The sequence below is a fragment of the Mangifera indica genome, chromosome 17, assembly GCF_011075055.1.
Source record: "Mangifera indica cultivar Alphonso chromosome 17, CATAS_Mindica_2.1, whole genome shotgun sequence".
NCBI lineage: Eukaryota > Viridiplantae > Streptophyta > Magnoliopsida > Sapindales > Anacardiaceae > Mangifera > Mangifera indica.
Genome location: NC_058153.1, coordinates 11,528,364 through 11,549,405, shown reverse-complemented (window position 1 = coordinate 11,549,405; position 21,042 = coordinate 11,528,364). Strand labels below are relative to the sequence as shown.

General features: G+C 33.4%; 1 long non-coding RNA gene and 3 pseudogenes across 2 annotated transcripts; all 4 read right to left on the bottom strand.

Moving 5' to 3' along the window:
- Positions 1–597: 597 nt before the first annotated feature.
- LOC123200499 lies at positions 598–2,315 on the bottom strand. Of its 2 annotated transcripts, none has more exons than XR_006498595.1 (2): positions 1,733–2,315; positions 598–1,309 (listed from the first exon to the last, which is right to left on the bottom strand). It is a non-coding gene; the product is annotated as an uncharacterized LOC123200499 (long non-coding RNA). The 2 variants fall into 2 exon arrangements; XR_006498596.1 differs by having other exon boundaries at positions 1,764–2,315.
- Positions 2,316–5,618: 3,303 nt separating this feature from the next.
- Positions 5,619–8,734, bottom strand: LOC123200252 (annotated as a pseudogene).
- On the bottom strand, positions 7,855–10,849 carry LOC123200493 (annotated as a pseudogene).
- Positions 10,850–15,852: 5,003 nt separating this feature from the next.
- On the bottom strand, positions 15,853–19,809 carry LOC123200251 (annotated as a pseudogene).
- Positions 19,810–21,042: the final 1,233 nt, after the last annotated feature.

The following is a 21,042-nucleotide window of genomic DNA, read 5'->3' as shown; positions in this document are numbered from 1 at the left end:
TACATAGTAATATATCATCATATAATTAGATGATTTTAAAATATGTGTCATCATATGATAAAAAAATATCGAATCATATAATAACACCTCATCTGTGTATACAAATTATGTACAAAAATATATATATGCATAGTTTTATTATATTAAAAATAATTAAAAAATAATATAAAATTAAAATATTATAATTTGGTAAGATGACCTGTAAAAACATGCAGACCATCCACTAAAGACCTGTGAAGGCATGATCTAATAGGTCTTGGGTCATGTCACAAGTCCTTCAATCCTAAGGGGCTACCCCAACCTGCTAGGCCCGCCATAACGACCTCTAGGCACAGTGTATCACACCAAAGCCAACCAACGCAGTACAGTCCACAACCAACTCTACTCAAGTATTAATGATTTTATGTTAAAATTTGTTAAGAGTGTAGAAGTGATTAAAAAGTTCGAAATTATAATGAAGTGTAACATTTGCAACAACATTAAAGAACTTCTTGGTGACAAACTCAGACCTAGAAGTTCACTTGGTTAAAAGGCAAGTTCTGAGTCTTGAATGATCCAATCAGTCTAACTGATGATGTCAGTATAACTTTAACAACATAATTAAAATTTTCCATGTATATTATACATAATTAATATAACAGGAAAGGAATTTAACCTTTTAACAGATTTATCACCATACAAAGAGACTCTCCAGCAAATGGTAGCCCAACATGATCTGTCTAATCCAATCACTAGTCAATTAACATTAACATAAACCAAATGAACCACCGGACCTCGCTCCAACCAATTCAATCAACTGATCCGGTATAGGTTTTAATTCATTGCTTCTTGAATGGTACCAAATCTTGAAAATACAGAACTCAATTACATGACTTTCATCTTTTGGAACTTCTATTCAAGTTTCTCATTCAGTAACCATAATCAAATGGTTAGAATTGTACTTATCATTAAACATATAATCAAATTACCCACAGCAACAGCCTGTCTGCGACTCAATCAACGCATAAACTGCCTTCATGAATAAACCAGATATAAAATTATCAAAACACTGCTTATCCTACTTGCATTTCAAGAATATCATAGTTGTTATCTGTCAGGAACTTGCTCCATTCATCGTCCAAGGCCAAAATGGAGTACATTACATCAAGAGGCAGGGCATCTCTCTGATTCTTAGGTAAATTGCTGAGAAGGAGGAACATGACCAGATTAGAAGCTGAGGGGTTAACCCCCTTTAAATCCAATTATAAACGAAACATCATGGTCTTATCATGATTGCTAGATATTCCCACTCCAAACTACATATAACATCCTGCATGCAAGTTTGTGTGTGCAGTGAAGGTTTTTATGTTAGACTTCCCAAATGCAAATATATTAAAAAAAAGAAATTTAACAAGCAACAAAAACCAACAAGCAAAGGTTCATTAAACCATTCACAGCCCAAACATTTCTTCCCACCGAGTTTATGAACTCAAACATAAAACTAACTCAAAACATTTAAAAACTACTCAGCTAGCATAAAATCATCATCTTTTAACCAGCAAAAGTTAATAAAAATAACCCTCATTGAACAATTCCATTACCATTAACTTATACTAAATTTAACAAAAATCATTTAACATATAAAAAAGTAAACTTTATTATAGCAAATGATCACAAACTATATATATCTATATATATATATATATATATATATATATATATATATATTCAAATTAAAAAGATCGAAGCACACCAGTTCCCTTTAAACTGCGAAACCGGCTCACCAGGGCTTCTCAGATCCCACTATTGAAGTCCAAATCCACACCAACAGTCACAAACTCACTCGGAGACGCCCATTTAACGGCGTTAAACCCCACCAAACCCTCCCCATCGAAGACCCTCCGTCTTCCCCAAATGGATCCCTCGTGAAACCCCTTACCGTCCACCGCGTGCAGCAACTCGAGCCCGAAAGGGCCGGCAGAGAGCAGTTGGAGGGAGCCAGAGAGAGTCGCCGCAACGAGGATTAGGGACTGGCTGGAGGAGGCGAGAGAGGAGATTCCAGCAGGTGGGGTCCAGAGGGAGTGGGAAGGGAAAAGAGTGGGAGAGGATCATAAAAAAAAAGGAGAAGGTTTGGAGGGAGGGGGATGGGGCGACAGCGAAGAGTTTCGAAGGAGGCGAAAGTGTAGTGAGTCACTTCACGGATTCGATATAAGCGGTTTGGGGGAGCGTACTGAGTCACTTCACGGCGTCGACATCGCAATAGGTCAGTCAGACCGGGTCGGGTCGACAATTGTCAATACAACCATTATGTATAGTCCAGATTTTAAGCTCTATAAGGTAAAACCCCATAAATAGGGTATTCGGGTCAGATTAGAATAAAACGCAATTTGAGAGTAATTTAAAATATAAAAAAATTCAATTTATAATTGGTTAGTTAAGATTTAAATTTAATTAGCGGACAATTTAATTTTAAATTTGAATTAATTCATATTTAACTTATTCAATTCAAACTCGAATAACTCATATCAACTTATACTATTAGAAATAAAATTATAAAATATGATTTGATTGATCACAACAACAGAAAAAGAAGACAAACATATATATTACATAACAATAAAAATTACATAGTATAAATAAAATTTATATAAGAAACGTGCGTTTGCATCTTTATCACAAAGCTTGAATACAAGTTTAATGTATTATTCAGATTTTCTATTGGGTTTGAACTATCTTGGTAATGGTTAGGTTAGACACTGTACGTGAATATGAGACTTCTTCATACTGAAGTTCAAATGAAATGAAGAGTTTGTAAGAGTATGAAGTAATTGGAGGAGGAGAGAAAGACATTAACACAAAGGCAAGGAGCAATGTAAATACTAGAAGAAAACCAAATCTCCTAGTAGTAGTAGTAGGCATTGTTGCTCAAAAATTGTTTCTTGTTTAGCAAACGCAGAGGGGCTTGCCATTATATAGATAACAGAGAGACATAGAAAGGCGGACTAATCAATATTACCAAAAAATAATAAAGTTTGGAGAAAACTGGACAAAACTTTTTCGAGGAAAGAAGACAAAAACTTTTGGAGAAGAACTTTGCGGAACATTGCCCACCAAAAATTGAGCTTCTTTTCTAAAGGTGGGGTACTCACCTGTACGAGACATGAGTTGAGTTCCAAAATTGCCCTTGGTTAAAAAATCACCCTTTCTGCTTCGTAACATTATATGCCATCTATTTTTCTTTTTAAGTTAAGGCTAAAATACTATGTCCTACCGAAAGTTTGCTGAAATGACATAATTGTACCCATTACTTTTGAAAAAAAATCAAATACCCATTTATCATATAATTTTTTTTACGTCTTTAGATAATTTTCAAAATAAATTATCGATTTACTCTTGATAAAAACATCCCTATAAACAAATATACATTTAAATTACATATTTATACTTTGTTTAATTGAATGTGAAAAATTATCATTTTTTATTTTAAAAAAAGAAATTTTATCTATATAATTAAGGTTAATTTATCAATCTAATTTACCAAATTTACTACAATATATTAACATAATTAAGTAATTTATGAAACAAATCTCATTATGCATCTTTACAATTATCATTTTCATCTTCAAATAAACATGCACACACAAGATTTCCATTAAAGGAGTATCCTTTGTTTATTAAATTTATCGGAAAGTGTTTCATTAATCGAATAATCCATTAAGAAATTTGAAAAAAAAAAAGTTTTTAAATATTTAATATTAAGAAATAAAAAATCAATAGAATCCAAAAAAGAATTTTAAAATATTGATAATTTTATTTGAATACACTTTTTATCATATATTAAATGATAATCTCATCTTTTATGTACCAATTTTACATTTATTCATACTATCAAATAAATCTATATTGTCAATTTGAGAACATTAATCTTTTTACCGCTGATTTAATATTGAAAAATGTCTTATATTAATTATATTTAACTTTTATATTTTGAAATAATACATTGACTTTTGTTTTGTGCGTTCTCATATGCCATATGTTAATGTACAAATAAACTACACTAACTAAAATTATAAATTTACTTAGAATTTTATTTTAAATTACATAAAATCCATTTATTTAATCACGTGTTTAAATACAATTGGTATATCTTAAAACTATATTTATTGTTTCGCTGCTCTTTAAAAATAAAAAAATCATTTCTGACCCCAACACGATATATATAATAATATTTTTAATTATAAATACTTTTAAAACTAGACTTTTTAAATATTAAGTATAATAACTATTGTATTTTTATTTTTAATAAAATTCATTAATAAAAAAATTTTATTTGTGGGTATTTAGAACTTTAAATTTAACAGATATTTTACGAACATGGTAAAAAATAGTCATTTGGCCTGGAGGTAATGTATCACCCATTTCTCTGTTGGAACCAAAAAACCACCGTGAGTTCAATTTCAAATCACTATTTTCGACTTTAGCAATTAATGTCATACCTTAGGGGTAATAATGACTATATATTATAGCAATTAATATCATTTTCAATTCAATAGACTATAAAATGTAAAGGAAGAGAATGAATATAAAACACAAAATAAGAATAATCAATTTTACAATCTTTCAATTGCATTTAATTTCTTTCTTTATTCTAACCTAGATTATTCCGACCCTAATCCAAAGCTATCAAAATCTCAACCGAATATAAGAAAATTGACATGGTGACCACTCTCAAAGTTCTCTCTCTAGTCCTGGATATTTAATCTCTGCTCCAAAATAATATTTTTTTTTCAAATTTTTAATATATAAAAAAAAATTTCTCATTGATTTTAACATTTTCACTTACTCAGGTATGGGCATGTCAAAAGGGTCTAAGGTGCAACCCATAGCACCCTTTTTTGGCATAGCCTACAAGGGAGCGGGCTGTGCCGAGGCCTCAGTATGAGGCTCACGGGTTAACTCGATATGATTGATAAAAATTATTAAAAAATTAAAAATAATTAAATGTTAATATAAAATTAAAATATTATAATTTGATAAGTTGATCTGTAAAACCATACAGGCTGTCCACTAAAGACCCATGAAGGCATGATCTAACAGGTCTTGGGTCATGTCACAAGTCCTTCAACCCTAAGGGGCTACCCCAACCTGCTAGGCCTGCCATAACGATCCCTAGACACGGTGCATCAAACCAAAGCCAACCAACGCAATACAGTCCACCCTCATCTCTACTCAAGTGTTAATGATTTTATGTTAAAAATTTTTAAAAGATATAGAAGTGAATAAAAAGTTCGAAATTATAATGAAGTGTAACATTTAAGATTTTTCAGGTGCAATCACAAAACCGAATTTCACAACAACATTAAAGAACTTCTTGGTTACAAACTCAGACCTAGAAGTCCACTTGGTTAAAAGGCAAGTTGTGAGTCTTGAATGATCCAGTCAGTCTAACTGATGATGTCAGTATAACTTTAACAACATAATTAAAATTTTCCATATATATTATACATAATTAAGATAACAGGAAAGGAATTAAACCTTTTTAACAGATTTATCACTATACAAATAGACTCTCCAGCAAGTGGTAGCCCAACATGATTTGTCTAATCCAACCACTAGTCAATAACATTAACATAAACCAGACGAACCACCGGACCTCGCTCCAACCAATTCTTGAATGGTACCAAATCTTGAAAATACAGAACTCAATTACATGATTTTCATCTTTTGGAACTTCTGTTCAAGTTTCTCATTCAGTAACCATAATCAAATTGTTATAATTGTATTTGCCATATAAACATATAATCAAATTACCCACAGCAACAGCCTGTCTGCAACTCAATCAACGTATAAACCACCTTCATGAATAAGCCAGATGTAAAATTATCAAAACACTGCTTATCCTACTTGCATTTCAAGAATATCATAGTTGTTATCTGTCAGGAACTTGCTCCATTCATCATCCAAGGCCAAAATGGAGTACATTACATCAAGAGGCAGGGTATCTCTCTGACTCTTAGGCAAATTGCTGAGAAGGAGGAACGTGATCAGATTAGAAGCTGAGGGGTTAAACCCCCCTTTAAATCCAATTATAAACTAAACATCATGGTCTTATCATGATTGCTAGAGATTCCCACTCCAAACTACATATAACATCCTGCATGCAAGTTTGTGAGTTCGGTGAAGGTTTTTATATTAGACTTTCCAAATGCAAATAGATAAAAGAAAATCTTGTAAAGTACTTACCGAGGAGTTCCGCTGCTCAACGTAAAAACTGTTAATTGCACAAGGTTTGGCCATAAGCTCGGTGGGTTCTTCACCTATACAGTTGGACATATGTTATGACAGTTATCCAATCCAGCAATGGGACAATGAACATTTTGACTTGTATAAGTGAGCATGTCGTTGCCAGAAATGACAGAGATAGAAAGCAATGGCTGGATCAAGAATACTATACCTTGTTCAACAACAGCAAGGATACCATCTTCTGAGCAGAACATGGCAGGTAATACTCGTGCAGACGAAATGTTTGAGGATTTTGTATAGCAATCATACTGAACCTCCCAAACCTCACTTTCAGATACTGAAGGGACAGCAGCCTATCCGGTCCCAACACCAGAGAGAACAAGCAGATGTTGCTGCCATCATAGATCCCAAGCAAATATTGTACCTGATGAGCCGCCAGCTACAAATACTGGAGAATTAATGAACTGGCTTTAAGATTCAAGCAGACAAGAGATAATGGTCACACTAGGTCACATTAAGAAAGCTGATTAAGGCTTTAAAAATCACTAAGTAAATCAATTGGCCATCCCCATTTAATGCATTAAATGGGCTGTAAAAGGCAACCTATTAAGGCTTACCATCAGTATGGTTTTTGAGATATAAAACCAGAGTTAAATGAAGCTATTACGATTACACTCAAAAAAAGTAATAAAATATGCTACTATAGAATCCCTTGGATTTCACTATAGAATGCCTCTTCTCCTTTGGTTACTAAAAGGAAAACATCATCGAACAAACAAATATTTCTATTTCTAATGTTCCAGCTCACTGTATCATCCAAAATAACATCAAAGGAAAGCAGTAATTGTTCTCAGTTGATATAATAAAACCATACTGGACCTCAGCCACTAGTAATACGAGCACACAAGACTTTAGTAGGTACACATATATTTCAATATTTTCAGTTATTCAGCAGCACCTAAATCACACACAGGACTTTAGTAGGTACATATATATTTCAATATTATCATCAGAAGCATCATGCAAATGTCCCCCCGGCCATGTCTCATTCAGTTCAGAATTCACTGCAATCCTTGCAGCATATTTTAGCAGCTAAGAAGAGCAACAGGATGGGTATCAGCAGAAACATTCTAACAACAAAAGCGCAGGAAACAGCAGAGATTTCACACGTATAATATAAAAGAAAGGGCAGAGGCACTATAACTACAATGTCCAATTTCACACACAAACTCCCTAGAGTTCTACAACACAGCAAGGTAAAAGTTCTTGCCAGACAAGTGTGTTTTCTTGATGGATGAATACCAATTGAATGTAACATCCCAGAAGATTTTCCTGAAGACCTGTGCAAAATCACCATGAAAAGTCCATAATCCACAGCAATCAACGAAAACCATCGAAGCTTATGTAAGTATCAAACAAAAACCAACAAGCATAGATTCATTTAACCATTCATAGCCCAAACATTTCTTCCCACTGAGTTTATGCACTCAAAAACATATAAATAATGCCAAAAATACTTCAAAAGATTTAAAGGCTACTCGGCTAGCAAAAATTTATCATCTTTAATCAGCAAATGTTAATAAGAAAGAAAAACCTCATTGAACAATTCCATTACCATTAACTTACACTAAATTAAAAAAAAAAATCTTATAACATATAAAGGAGTAAACTTTATTATAGCAATCGATCACAAATTTTTTTTTTAATTCAAATAAAGATCAAAGTTCACCAGTTCCCTTTAAACTGCGAAAACGGCCCACCAGGGCATCTCAGATCCTACCATTGAAGTCCAAATCCATACCCACCAGTCACAAACTCACTGGGAGATGCCCATTTAACAACGTTAAACCCCACCAAACCCTCCCCATGAAAGACCCCTATAAAACTCTCACTGACACGACCGAAATTAACCAAATTGACCCTTCCGTCTTCTCCCACGCTCACGATCCCAGAACTCTCAATCACAACAATTCCCAAAATGGTCCCTCGTGAAACCACTTATCATCCAATGCGTGCATCAACTCGATCCCCGAGAGGCCCACATAGAGCAGGTGGAGGGATCCGGATAAAGTCGCTGCGACGAGGATCAGAGACTGGCTGGAGAAAGGCTAACAGGAAGATTCGAGAAGGTGGGATATAGATGGAGTTGGGAGGGGAAAGAGTGGGAGAAGATGGGTCGGCAATGGAGAAGGTTTGGAGGGAGGAGGTGGCAGCGTCGGTGTCAAAGAGGGCGACAACGAAGAGCTTCGAAAGAGGAGAGAGCACAGGGAGCCACTTCACAGCGTTGATATAGGCGGCCTGGGGGAGCTTATAGATTTGTGAGGAATTGGTTGTTGCAGCCAGTCCTGTTATCGCTGTGGATGAAGTTTTTGAAGGGTTTTGAGAGGTGCAACCCAGAGTACAGGACAGAAAATGCTATTTGAATATTGGTCAGTTGGGTTGGGTTGGTCGATCTCCGTAAAGTACTTACAGAGGGGTTCTGCTGGTCAATGTATAGCAATCATACTGCCATCATAGATCCTAGGCAAATATCGTACCTCCCAACCACTCCAAACTACATATAACATCCTCTGAGCAGAAGATGGCAGGTAATACTTGTGCAGATGAACCGTTTGAGGATTTTGTATAGCAATCATACTGAACCTCCCAAACCTCACTTTCAGATATTGAAGGGATAGCAGCATCTCCAGTCCCAACACCAGAGAGAACGAGTGGTTGTTGCTGCCATCATAGATCCCAGGCAAATATTGTACCTAATGAGCCTCCCACCTACAAATACTAGAGAATTAATAAACTGGCTCTAAGATTCAAGCAAACAAGAGAGACCTGTCATACCAGGTTACATTAAGAAAGCTGACTATTGCTTTAAAAATCAAGAAGTAAACCAACTGGACTTCCCCATTTAATGCATTAAATGGGCTGTAAAAGGCAACATATTAAGGCTTCACATCAGTATGGTTTTCTAACTATAGAACCAGAGATTGAATGAAAATATGACAATTAGACTCAAAAAAAGTAATAACCTATGCTACTATAGAATTCCTTGGTTCTTCAACATAGAATGCCTCTTCTCTTGCAGACACTAAAAGGAAAACATCTATTTCAAATGGTCTATACCATTGTATGATCCAAAATAAAATTGGAGAAAAGCAACAATTGCCCTTATTTGATATAATAAAACCATAATGGAGCTAAGCCGCTAGTAATACGAGCATAAAAGACTTTAGCATATTTTAGTAATTCAATAACATCTAAATCATACAGGACTTTAGTAAGTACATATAAATTTCAATATTATCACCAGAAGCAATGTATGAATGTCCCTAGGGGTACCAGCGGAAACATTCTAACAACTAAAATGCAGGAAACAACAGAGATTTCACATGTACAAAATAAGAGAAATGGAAGAGGCAACGGACGACTATAACTACAATATCCAATTTCGTACACAAACTCTGCAAATTTTACAACACAAAGAGGCCAAATTTCTTACCACACAAGTGTGTTTTCTAGATGGATGAATATCAAGTGAATGTACCATCCCAGAAGATTTTCCTTGAAACCTGTGCAAAATTCACCATGAAAAGCCCATAATCCACAGCAATCAACGAAAACCATAAGGCTTATGTAAGTAACAAACAAAAACCAACAAGCAAAGGTTCATTTAACCAATCATAGCCCAAATATTTCTTCCCACCGCGTTTATGCACTCAAAAACATATAAATTATATTTAAAGGCTACTCGGCTAGCAAAAAATTATCCTCTTTAATCAGCAAATGTTAATAAAAAAGAAAAAAAACTTATAATATATAAAAGAGTAAACTTTATTATAGCAATTGATCACAAAATTCGAATAACAAATATCAAAGCTCACCAGTTCCCTTTAAACTGCGAAACCGGACAGCCAGGACGTCTCAGATCCTACCATTGAAGTCCAAGTCCATAACCACCAGTCACAAACGCACTCGGAGAAGCCCATTCAACGGCGTTAAACCCCACCAAACCCTCCCCATCAAAGACCCTACTAAAACTCTCACCGACACGACCGAAATTTACCAAATTGACCCTCCCGTCTTCCCCCAGGGTCACGACCCGAGCACTCTCAGCCACGTCAATTCCTAAATGGGTCCCTCGTGAAACCCCATATCGTCTACGGCGTGCAGCAACTCGAGCCCCGAGGGGGCGCAGAGAGCAGGTGGACGGATCCGGAGAGAGTCGTCGCGACGAGGATTAAGGACTGGCTGGAGGAGGCCAGAGAGAAGGTGGGATCCAGATGGAGTGGGGAGGGGAAAGTGTGGGAGAAGATGGGTCGGAAAAGTTGAAGGTTTGGATAGACGGGTTGGAAGCGTCAGTGTCGAAGAGGGCGACTGCAAAGAGCTTTGAGAAAGGCGCGAGCAGAGGGAGGCACTTCACAGCGTCGATATAGGCGGCTTGGGGGACCTTATGGATCTGTGAAGCGGTGGTTGTTGCAGCCAGCTCCGTTATCGCCACTGATGAAGTTTCTGAAGGGGTTTTGTCAGGTGCAAGAGAGAGATTTAAGGACAGAAAAAGTTGTTCCGGCCGGATCTTAGAGGTCAACACAAAGAATGTCCATGTCCAATTCAAAATATAAAAGATTCAGATTAAAATTAATTATTTAAAGCTTGAATTTACTGTAAAACTAATTTAAATTTAAATTTAATTGAATCAATTCAAATTTAAATATTTAAATTAATCTATATTTGATTCATTTAATTCAAACACAAATCATTAGTAGCAACTTAGATTATTAAAAATAAAAATAAAAAGTACAATTTGATTGATTCTTCATCTTGAAAAATAAGGAAAAATTACAACAATAGACATACAAGATAAACACATATTATATTACATAATAATATGACGTAATACAAGAAGATGGAAGTGCCTCGCTGTACTGCACATGTTCATCAAAATGATTGGCTTGACTCCCATGAATGCTGATATACGGATTTAATATATCATTCGGATCTTCAACCATGCATGTTCATCAAGATAATGGGCTTGGCTCCCATGAAGGTTGACACACGGATTTAATATATCATTCAGATATTCAACCCTGCATGTTTATCACGATGATTAGTTTGGCTCCCATAAAGGTTGACATACAAATTCAATACATCATTCGGATCTTTAATCGTGCCTCAACTAGATTGGTTATGGTCAAGTTGGCCACGGTGTGTATTTGTCAAGTATTGATAGAAATAGCTTTCTTTTCACCCATAATTTCAATCTTCAACCATGTCTTAATCAAGTTGGTTATGGTCAAATTGCCCACGATGTATATTTGCTGAGTATTGATAAAAAGAGCTTCTCCTTCATCCATCATTTCGATCTTCAACCGTATCTCAATCAAATTGGTTATGGTCAAGTTAGCCTTGATGTGTATTTGTCGAGTATTGATAGAAAGAGTTTCTTCTTTACTCATTATTTCGTTCTTCAACTGTGTCTCTTCAATCAAATTAGCTATAATTAAGTTGGTGATGATGTGTATTTATCGAGTATTGATAAAAAGAACTTCTTCTTTACCCAAAAACTCAAATGAAAGGAAGAACGAGTATGGGTGTGAAGCAAATGGAGGAGGAGGGAACGACATAAACACAAAGGAAAGGATGAATGTGAATACTAGAAACACACCCGGTCTACCAGTAGGCACTGTTGTTCCAAAAAACAAATCCTCTATTGTTGACATTAAGGAAATTGCGTGAGTGGGAGTATTTATAGATTAAGGCCTGGCCCTGTGGGTCTGGGGATGCAGGGTTCTGGGGAGGCATGTGGGGTCGAGCGCCGGCAGGGTTCTGGGGAGGCATGTGGGGTCGAGCGCCATCTTTATTTTCAGGTTTTTTCAGTATGGTCGGCGCCAGCTCAGCAGAGCCAACACAGCAGCCTCCTCAGTGGCCACGTAACACGTCCTGGGTTATTTCCTCAACACATTTCTCCCGTTTGGATTAAAAATACTTTTTCATCCTGGATGGAATATATAAAACACTTCCACCAAAATTTAAAAAAAATAATTAATGCGCCATCTCTAAATTTCAAAAAATTAAAAAATAACTCTCCTTTTTAAATATAATAATTTAATTCTTAAAATAATTTTAAAAATTTATAAATTAATCTTATAAATTTTTGAAAAACTTTATGTGCAACAACACTTTTGTGAAAATGATCATTTTTATTTTTATATATTTTGAAAATACTATTACAGTCGTAATAGTTTATAATATAACATATACACTCTTGATTTATTGTATTTTGTTTAATTATTTGCGATATAATTGTTATTTATGAAATTATCTAGATATATATTAAAGATTTTTAAAATTTCAAAAAACCCTAATTTTTTCAAATTTCCAAAAAAGTCCCTAAAACTTTTCATTAACACTCATAAGATTTTTGAAAATCACAAGTTGTACTCCAAACATAGTATTATATGTCATTTACACCTCTATACTTCAATGAGGACAATTATTATCATTATCACTTGTCATCATTCATGGGATCAAGAATAGAGGAAGAATGGAAGTAATGGTAAAAAAATATATATATAAGTGAGTTCTTATATAATTTGAATAATTAAAGAGTTTATTTTCAATTTGTGATAATATAATAATTTTGTAAAATAAAATAATAAAGGTAAAATAATAATTTTACTTCTTAACATTGTGTCAGGTTTTATTTTTTATAAATAGAGTTTAATTTAATGTAAAAAGTGTTATTTATGCCATCCAGAAGTGATAATGTTTTTAAACCAAACCTTTGGTTGGAAAATACAATTTACTCTTTTTTTTAACCAATGTGTCAACCATTTCTCTTTCGGAATTAATGTCATACCTTGGGGTAAAAATGTCATTAACCATTAAGGAGAATAGACTTTCCTTTGTTTTTAATATTTTTTTACTAGGAAGGTCAATCTTATGAATAACTTTTTCCATATATAAGTGGCATGATGAATAATATTTTGAGTAATACTTTATGTACACATTTTTTATATATGATTTGAGTATACAAATAATATGTCATTATGTAATTAAATATTATTTTTATTTTTAATTTAAAATTATATAATCATATGATGATATATTATCTGTATATCTAAATTGTATGTCAAAAATATATACATAAATTTATTATAATATTTTTCACCTAAAATCAAACTCTGTTAATAAAAAAAAAACTCTAACACACCGTTAGAAAGTAAGTACCATTTTGTCATTACTATTTGTTTTCAAAATTATCATATAACCCTAAATAACAAAAATTAAAAATAAATCATTTAAATATCTAAATAACATAAAAACACATTTACTTTCCTTTGATTTTTACCCTCACTCCCTTTTTTCCTTCTTCCCCTATTTTCGTATCCAAGTCAAGAATAACAACAAGTGATAATAGTAATTGTATTATTATAAGTATAAATGGGTTGTCAATGACATATAATTGTATATTTGAAGCAAAATATACTTTTTTTAAATGCTAAAGGCATTAATGAAATCTTTAGTGGGTCTTTGGAAATTAAAAAAAGCTTGGGTTTTTTTTTTTAATTTTTAAAATTTTAATATGTCTCTTAATAGTTTTAAATATGACATTTACCCTCCCTAAGAATTGAATAGAGTACAACAAATTAGGGTGTAAATGTGACATTACAAACTATTGAAGTCATAATAACATTTTTAAAATATATGATGGTGAATAAAATTTATGAAGAAGCAACACTATTGTCCAGGATTTTCAAAAAATTTTAAAAATTAATCCATGAGTTTTTTAATTTTTTTTAAATATTAAATTATTATATTTAAATTGTTTAAATGTGATATATAAAAGGATTATTTTAATTTTTTTTTCAAAATTAATATATGATAAAATTATTATACTATTACTATCACATTTTACGAGGAATATTTTATCTTTCTGTATGAAGTGTTACCAGTCAACATGCATGCATTTATGTCATGTCTGAATAATTCCTCGTAAATCTTTATTAATAAAAATAATAAAACCAAAGTCTTATCAATATCCTAAAGCCCATTAAAATTGCTAACCGCCAATCTCAACATAATAGAATAATAATATCCTAAAGCACACTAGAATTGCTAACCGCCAACCTTTTAAATAATAAAATAATAACAAGGTTGTGTTGGATTAGGGATATTAAAAATAATTTATTTTTTATTATTTATATTATTTAATTTAATTTATAAATAATAAAATATTTTAATAATATTATATTATTAATAATGATATAATAAATAATACAATAAGTAATCTAATTATCCTCTTTATCTTAAGTATTAAAAGATTACTATATTTTATTTTAACTATATCTTTATTCATTAATTTTTTTATAACAAAAATAATTTTATTTTTAATTAATCGAATAAATAATATAAAAAATATTTTAGAATAATTATATCTAAGAATATTTAAATAAAATAATATATTAGTATTCTTTTATTATCTCTAAGTACATATAATAATTATTTATATTTACCCAATTTATTAAATTTTATAAAATATAATAATAATTTACATATAATAATTATCAAAATAATTTACCTTCAAGGTAATTCTCAATTTTAGTAATAAAGTGTTTTCAAAACCAAACACCCCCTCAATTTTAGTAATAACTTATGCTTATGAGTCTATTGTTCATACTATACTCTATTACTGATTCGCCGCCTCCCCATCATCATTTTTAATTCTATTAACCGTAAAATGTAAAAGACCAGAATGAATATAAAATACAAAATATGAATAATTTCAATTCTACCATCTCTCAATCGAATTTAATTTCTTTCTTTATTCAAACCCAAATTATCTTTACCTCAATCCAAGACTATCAGAATCTCAACCGAATATATGAAAATTGACATAGTGACCACTTTCGAAGTTCTCTCTTTAGTCTTGGATATTTAATCTTTGCTCCAAAATAATATTTTTTTCAAATTTTTAATATATAAAAAAATTTTCTTATTGATTTTAACACTCGCTTACTCAGGTATTGACATATTAAAAGGGTCTACAGTACAACCCCTGATACCTTTTTTTGGCATAGCCTACAAGGGAGTGGGTTGTGCCGAGGCCTTGGGATGAGGCTCACGAGTTAACTTGACATGACCTACAAAAATTATTAAAAAATTAAAAAATTAAATATTAATATAAAATTAAAATATTATAAATTAATAGGTTAATTTATAAAAGCATGTGGACCGTCCACTAAGGGCCTGTGAAGCCATTATCTAAGAGATCTTAAGTCATGTCACAAGCCCTTCAATCTTAATGCGTTAGCCCAACCCGTTAGACCTGCCATAAAGATCTCTAGGCACAGTGCATCATGCCAAAGCCAACCAACGCAACACGGTCCACCACCATCTCTACTCAAGAATTAATAATTTTATGTTAAAATTTTTTAAGAGTGTAGAAGTGAATAAAAAGTTCAAAATTATAATGAAGCGTAACATTTAATATATTTCAGGTGCAATTGCAAAACCCAATTTCACAACATCATTAAAGAACTTCTTCGTGGCAAACTCAGACCTAGAAGTTCACTTCGTTAAAAGGCAAGTTCTAGTCTTGGATGATCCAATCAGTCTAAGTGATGATGTCAGTATAACTTTAACAAAATAATTAAAATTTTCCATATATATTATACAAAATTAATACAACAGAAAAGGAATTTAACCTTTTAACAGATTTATCACTAAGCAAATTGACTCTTAAGTTCAAGTTTCGGGCAAGTGGTAGCCCAACATGATTTGTCTAATCCAACCTTTAGTCAATCTAGTTCAATAGCTAATATAAGTTTAACCATTAACATAAACCGAACTAACCACCAGACCTTGTTCCAACCAATCCAATCAACTGATCCGGTATAAGTTTTAATTCATTGCTTCTTGAATGGTATCAAATCTTGAAAATACAGAACTCAATTACATGATTTCCATCTTTTGGAACTTCTGTTTAAGTTTCTGATTCAGTAACCATAATCAAATGGTTAGAACTGTAATTGCCATTAAACATATAATCAAATTACCCACAGCAACAGCTTGTCTGCGACTCAATCAACTTATAAACCGCCTTCATGAATAAACCAGATGTAAAATTATCAAAACGCTGCTCATCCTACTTGCACTTCAAGAATATCATAGTTGTTATCTGTGAGGAACTTGCTCCATTCATCGTCCAAGTCCAAAATGGAGTGCCTTACATCAAGAGGCAGGGTATCTCTCTGATTCTTAGGTAAATTGCTAAGGAGGAGGAACGTGATCAGATCTGAAGCTGAGGGGTTAACCCCACTTTAAATCCAATTATAAACTAAACATCATGGTCTTATCATGATTGCTAGAGATTCCCAATCCAAACTACATATAACGTCCTGCATGCAAGTTTGTGAGTTCAGTGAAGGTTTTTATATTAGAATTCCCAAATGCAAATAGATTTAAAAAAAAAAAAATCTTGTAAAGTACTTACTGAGGGGTTCTGCTGGTCAATGTCAAAACTGTTATTTGCACAAGGTTCAGCCATAAGCTCGGTGGGTTCTTCACCTATACAGTTAGACATATGTTAAGACATAGTTATCCAATCCAGCAATGGGACAACGAAGATTTTGACTTGTCTAAGTGAGCATGTTGTTGCCAGAAATGACAGATAGAAAGCAATGGCTGGATCAAGAATACTATACCTTGTTCAACAACAGCAAGGATACCATCTTCTGAGCAGAACATGGCAGGTAACACTTCTGCAGACGAAATGTTTGAGGATTTTGTATAGCAATCATACTGAACCTCCCAAACCTCACTTTCAGATCGTAAAGGGATAGCAGCCTCTCCGGTCCCAATACCAGAGAGAACAAGCAGATGTTGCTGCCATCATAGAGCCCAAGCAAATATTGTACCTGATGAGCCTTCAGCCTACAGATACTGGAGAATTAATGAACTGGCTTTAAGATTCGAGCAAACAAGAGATAATTGTCATACTAGGTCGCATTAAGAAAGCTGATTAAGGCTTTAAAAATCATGAAGTAAATCAATTGGCCGTCCCCATTTAAAGCATTAAATGGGCTGTAAAAGGCAACCTATTAAGGCTTACCATCAGTATGGTTTTTGAGCTATAAAACCAGAGTTAAATGAAGCTATTACGATTACACTCGAAAAAAGTAATAAAATATGCTACTATAGAGTTCCTTGGATTTCACAATAGAATGCCTCTTCTCCTGTGGTTACTAAAAGGCAAACATCATTGAACAAACAAATATTCCTATTTCTAATGTTCCAGCTCACTGTATGATCCAAAGTAACATCAAAGGAAAGCAGTAATTGTTCTTAGTTGATATAATAAAACCGTACTGGAGCTCAGCCACTAGTAATACGAGCATACAAGACTTTAGTAGGTACACATATATTTCAATATTTTCAGTTATTCAGTAGCACCTAAATCATACAGGACTTTAGTAGGTACATATATATTTCAATATTATCATCAGAAGGATCATACAAATGTCCCCCGGGCCATGCCTCATTAATTTTAGAATTCACTGAAATCCTTACAGTATATTTTAGAAGCGAAGAAAAGCAACGGGATGGGTATTAGCAGAAACATTCTAACAACAAAAGCACAGGAAACAACAGAGATTTCACATCTATAATATAAAAGAAAGGGCAGAGACACTATAACCGCAATGTCCAATATCACACACAAACTCCTAGAGTTCTACAACACAGCAAGGCAAAAGTTCTTACCAGACAAGTGTGTTTTCTTGATGGATGAACACCAATTGAATGTAACATCCCAGAAGATTTTCCTGGAGACCTGTGCAAAAATCACCATGAAAAGTCCATAATCCACAGCAATCAACGAAAACCATTGAAGCTTATCTAAGTATCAAACAAAAACCAACAAGCATAGCTTCATTTAACCATTCATAGCCCAAACACTTCTTCCCACCAAGTTTATTCACTCAAAAACATATAAATAATGCCAAAAATACTTCAAAAGATTTAAAGGCTACTCGGCTAGCAAAAACTTATCGTCTTTAATCAGCAAATGTTAATAAGAGAGAAAAACCTCATTGAACAATTCCATTACCGTTAACTTACACTAAATTAAAAAAAAAATCTTATAAAATATAAAAGAGTAAACTTTATTATAGCAAATTGATCACAAAAAAAACATTTAATTCAAATTAAAGATCAAAGCTCACCAGTTCCCTTTAAACTGCGAAACCGGCCCACCAGGCGTCTCAGATCCTACCATGGAAGTCCAAATCCATACCACCGGTCACAAACTCACTCGGGGACGCTCATTTAACTGCGTTCAACCCCACCAAACCCTCCCCATCAAAGACCCTCCTAAAACTCTCACCGACAAGACCGAAATGAACCAAATTGACCCTCCCGTCTTTCCGCGCGCTCACGATCCCAGAACTCTCAGCCACGACAATTCCCAAAATGGTCCCTCGTGAAACCACTTATCGTCCACCGCGTGCAGCAACTCGAGCCCCGAGGGGTACACAGAGAGCAGGTGGAGGGATCCGGATAGAGTCGCCGCGACGAGGATCGGGGACTGGCTGTAGGAGGCCAGAGAGGAGATTCAAGAAGATGGGATCCGGATGTAGTGGGAAGGGGAAAGAGTGGGAGAAGATGGGTCGGAAAAGGAGAAGGTTTTGAGGGAGGGGGTGGAAGCGTCGGTGTCAAAGAGGGCGACAGCAAAGAGCTTCGAAACAGGAGAAAGCGGAGGGAGCCACTTCACGGCGTCGATTTACAGGACAGAAAATGCTATTTGAATATTGGTCAGTTGGGTCGGGTCGGGTCGGTCGATAAAAGCAAATACAAAGATTGTACATGGCCCATGTTTTAAAGCCTTAGAAATCTATAGGTAGACCTAATTTGATTCGGATCGGTTAAGACTTCGTTCAAGATCGATTTAAAATATAAAAGGTTTAGTTTAAGGTTCACTAATTAATACTAAAATTTGATTTAAATATAATTTAACTTTAGATTTAATTAAATTAATTCAAACTTTAATAATATTTAAATTCGATTTATTTGATTCGAACTTAAAAAGTTCGTATCATATATCTTATTAGAAATAAAAATAGAAAATATGATTTTATTGATTCACCAAGGGAGGATTACAGCAGCAAGAAAATAAAATAAGCATATATTTCGTATATAAGATAACAACAAGATAACATAGTAACAAGGATTACATAAGGAATACAAAACAAACACATACTATATAATGATATAATATAGTATAAGTAAAATTTATATAAGAAGAGTGTCATTGTGTATGTCCATCAGGATCATGGGATCCCATTGAGGTTAACATACAATTCAATACATCATTCGGATCTTCAGTCATGCTCGAACCATGTTAGGTATGATCAGATTACTGTTGATGTCTATGTGTGGAGAAATTATAAAAGGGGTTTCATCTTCTCCACTGATAAACTCAATTGAAAGGAAGAATCTGTATGGGAGTGAAGTAACAGCGGGAGAAGGAGGCATAAACACAAAGGAGAGGAACAATGTGAATACTAGAAACACACAAAATCTCCTAGTAGTAGCCATTGTTACTCAAGAAATGTTTTCTTGCTGAAATTAAGAAAGGGAGATTTCCATTATATAGAGGAAGAGAAGTGGAGAAAGTGGATTGATTATTCTCAAATGTGTAATCACTGAAAGCTACACATTTGACTGAAAGCTACACAGTTGAGAATAATCAGTCCAAATGTGTAGCTTTCAGTGATTTAATTAATATATATATATAATTGGTCATCTCATGCAGATAAAGAGAAATGGAGAAGTGGGCTGATTATTCACTCAAATGTGTAGCTTTCAGTGATTTAATTAATATATATATAATTGGTCATCTCATGCAGATAAAGAGAAATGGAGAAGTGGACTAATTATTCAAATGTGTAACTTTCAGTGATTTCATTAAAATATATATAAAATTGGTCGTCTTATATAGATAAAGGGAAATGAAGTGGACTGATTATTCTCAAATGTATAACTTTCAGTGAATTAACTAAGCCTAGGGACTATATCTCACCCAAGTTTAGGTGCATTTACAAAATCACATCTGCAGAGCTTAAAAAATTTAAAATCTCACCTATGACGTAATTGCCAGTAAAATTTTCTATTAGAGATAAAGATAAAATTGTTATTTTAATAATATTTTTAAAATACAAAATTAATTATATTTTCTCTTTTATATTTTAAAAACTAACAATTTCACCCTACCTAAAGTTTTGTAACTTTGAAGAATCACATTTTGCCCCCAAATTGTTTCTTTACCTCTCCGACGCCGACAATCTCCTCTCTCCATCCTAAACCATTGGTCGACGCACAGGAAGAAATTTGGAATAGATATCTGACGATAAAGGTGAAAAGAAAGAAGAGATTTGGGTTGTGAATCTCTTCATTGAAGAAGAGACTTTGTTGTCATCCTTTCTAGATCGTCGGATATAGCAATTAGAGAAGAAGAAAAAAATTCTAATGTTTTGCAGGGAAAATATGACTTTTCTTAGTTAAAAAACTTTAAGAAATGTGAAATATTAGTTTTAAAACTTTAGGGGGAAAATATAACAAATTTTATTATTTTTTTAATATTATTAATAAAATAACAATTTTATTCCTGTTTTTAACAGAAAATTTTAACTCCAATTGGTTAATAGGTGAGACTTTAGAATTTTTAAACTCTACAAGTATAACTTTTGAATACAACTAAACTTGGGGGTGAAAATAGTCCTTTGGCCTTTAATTAATATATATAATTGGCCATCATGCGTAACCTTTTTC